The sequence below is a fragment of the Cyprinodon variegatus genome, unplaced genomic scaffold (genome assembly GCF_000732505.1).
Source record: "Cyprinodon variegatus isolate N-32 unplaced genomic scaffold, C_variegatus-1.0 Scaffold5, whole genome shotgun sequence".
NCBI lineage: Eukaryota > Metazoa > Chordata > Actinopteri > Cyprinodontiformes > Cyprinodontidae > Cyprinodon > Cyprinodon variegatus.
In genome coordinates this window covers 260,682-263,107 of record NW_015150458.1, presented here as the reverse complement: position 1 = coordinate 263,107, position 2,426 = coordinate 260,682, and the positions used below count along the sequence as shown (strand labels likewise).

The window sequence follows — 2,426 nt, the reverse complement described above, 5'->3', positions numbered from 1 at the left end:
ATGATTTTACTGAAGACTCCTGGATCATTTGCAAAGACACATCATTTTCTTCTTGCCAAATAACACAAGTTCTGAAAAGAGCAGGAATTCTGTATTTATCATCTTTAATGTTAGTATATTGATCTGCATAATTAACTCCAGTGTTTTTGTTGCCAAGTAACTGTTAACATATGAAAAATTAAAATGTATTGAATATTCCACCTGAGTATTCCTGCTATCTGTATTAGAGGGGAAAAAATAGTAAAGATTGCCACAGGGGTGGCCAATGTTTGGCTAAGGGTGGCCCCTGCTCAGGAGTGTAGTCTTTGTTCACTTTACAATAAAACAAAATAATTGTGTTTTATTGTAAAGTGAACAAAGTTGTATTGTAATTTCTAATTCTTTTTAATATAATAAAAAGAAACAGTTTTGAAAAGTTCGGTATTCATTCTTTTCCTGCTTTGTGTGTCAACTGTAACGGTTGCTTTGAAGGATCCAGTCCAGGTAGAAAGCGTCATTTGTAAGAAGCAGCCCATGAATTCGAACACAGCCCTCGTGTCTGCTAAATGATGCTGAGCTGCTAACCCAACATTACAGCCCAGCTCCTCCCCTGGACTGCCCCCCAACTTCCATTCTCCCAAAAAAAAAAAAAAAAGGGGAAAACACCAGTGTTATACCGAAGTAAGCTCTGATTAGAGTGGAATATTAATTTCCACCCTAACTCACCCACTGAGAGCATACGGTGTAACCTCACCCTTATAAATAGTTCATACCAAAGTGTGAACAACTTCAGCCTGCTTCTTCTTCTTCTCCTCTTTTCTTCTTCAGGTAAGGATTGTTGTTCAAACAGCCGGCTAACATTAGCTTAGCTGCAGTTTATGTTAAAAAACGAGCACATATCTGTTTCCTTTACCACGCTGCTTGGTAAATAGCACGGCTTTGAAAAGCTAGTCTGTTTTCTGTCTCTTTTATATTCACTAATAAAGTCTATCGTAACAGACAATAACAAAGTTTAGCGTCACTCTGCTAACAGCAGCGCCGCTACTCCGCTGCGTTTATAATAACTGGAGGAGTAATCGAAAAACACCCTAAAAGTTATTACTATATAACGTATAAACATACTATATATTGCTAAGCGCATACATTTTATACTTCATTTTAATCAGAACATGATGATAGTTTTCTGAGAAACTCAGACAGGAGATGGACAGGAATATATAACTTTATTATAGGCGACCTACCGGTAAAAAACTCATATTTTAAAACTTTTCTGGTCATTACTTAGAAAAAATGCTTAAAACTTTAGTTTTTGAGAATTAGTCAGGAATCTGTTTGGAGTTTCAAACAAATGTGTCCTTTAAATACACGGGAGACGTCATTTGATGTTATTTTTAATATTTGAAAATTGCTAAATACATTATGTTAATACATCTCCCAGCTTATCAACATAGCAGTTATGAATATACATATTAAAATGTATTTTTGATTGTTATAGTACACAGACTAACTTTACAGCAAGTAAAACATGCTACATTTACATCAGGATTTACCATATGATGGTTATTTACCATGTGATGGTAATGATAAATAGTATTATGACTCTTAACATTTCTAAAGTAGAGCATAAAAAAAGATGCTGTGATAGAATTTGAAGCTCATTTTTGTCTCTAGAGAAATATTAAATACTTTTGGAGGCGAGGCTGTTCTTATCCTGTTGCAGAGATGGGCAGTTACAGTTCCTGCAACTTTTAAATGTATACTTAGTCCAACACACCTGACTAAAGTAGTTAGATGGGAGAAGAATTTGACTATATATTATACAACTTTATTTATCCCTTGGGATTACTACTTGAGGGAGAATCTGGTTCCAGTAGTTTATATAGAGTATAAAGAGTTAAAGCAAGATGCCATTAAAGACACAGATACATCAGACAATATAAAAAGAGTGTATAGAACAAAAAAGCTGTGATGCCCTGGAATATAAAAATATCTGCACATTAGAGCGCTTGTGGAGGTAATTAAGCCATTTGATTCAGGTGTGTTAGACCAACTACCTCAATAGCTGCAGGATATCAGCCCCTGAGGACTGGAGTTGTCCACCTGTTCTATTTTGTTTATTCTATATTTGTATTTAGTTTTTTTTTACCGGCCATAAACATAAAATATTCTGTTATTAATGTATTTCTAACATTCCTCCTACTGTCCTTCTGTCCTAATTCACCCGCTCTGCTTTCCATCTCTGGAATTCATTACCATTCTAACTAGGGGTGGGTATTGGCAAAGAAGTCACGATTCGATTCGAATCACGATGCATCATGATACTAGAAATATTGCGATGCATCGCCATGCATTGCGATATTTTCACTGAATACTGTAAGAAAAAGATACAGCCCATACCAGTGGCTGACTGGCTGGGTATGATCTGAATAGTGTCTTCAATTGGTACA

The 2,426-nt window shown here is 35.5% G+C and overlaps 1 protein-coding gene across 1 annotated transcript in view; it reads left to right on the top strand.

Annotated features, from left to right (window-relative positions):
• Positions 1 to 610: 610 nt before the first annotated feature.
• kif7 (kinesin family member 7) overlaps positions 611 to 2,426 on the top strand; it is a 13,464-nt gene continuing 11,648 nt past the window's right edge. Inside the window, exon 1 of the mRNA XM_015373560.1 lies at positions 611 to 807. The gene's annotated coding sequence lies outside the window, so the exon portion shown is untranslated. The remainder of the gene's footprint in view (positions 808 to 2,426) is intronic.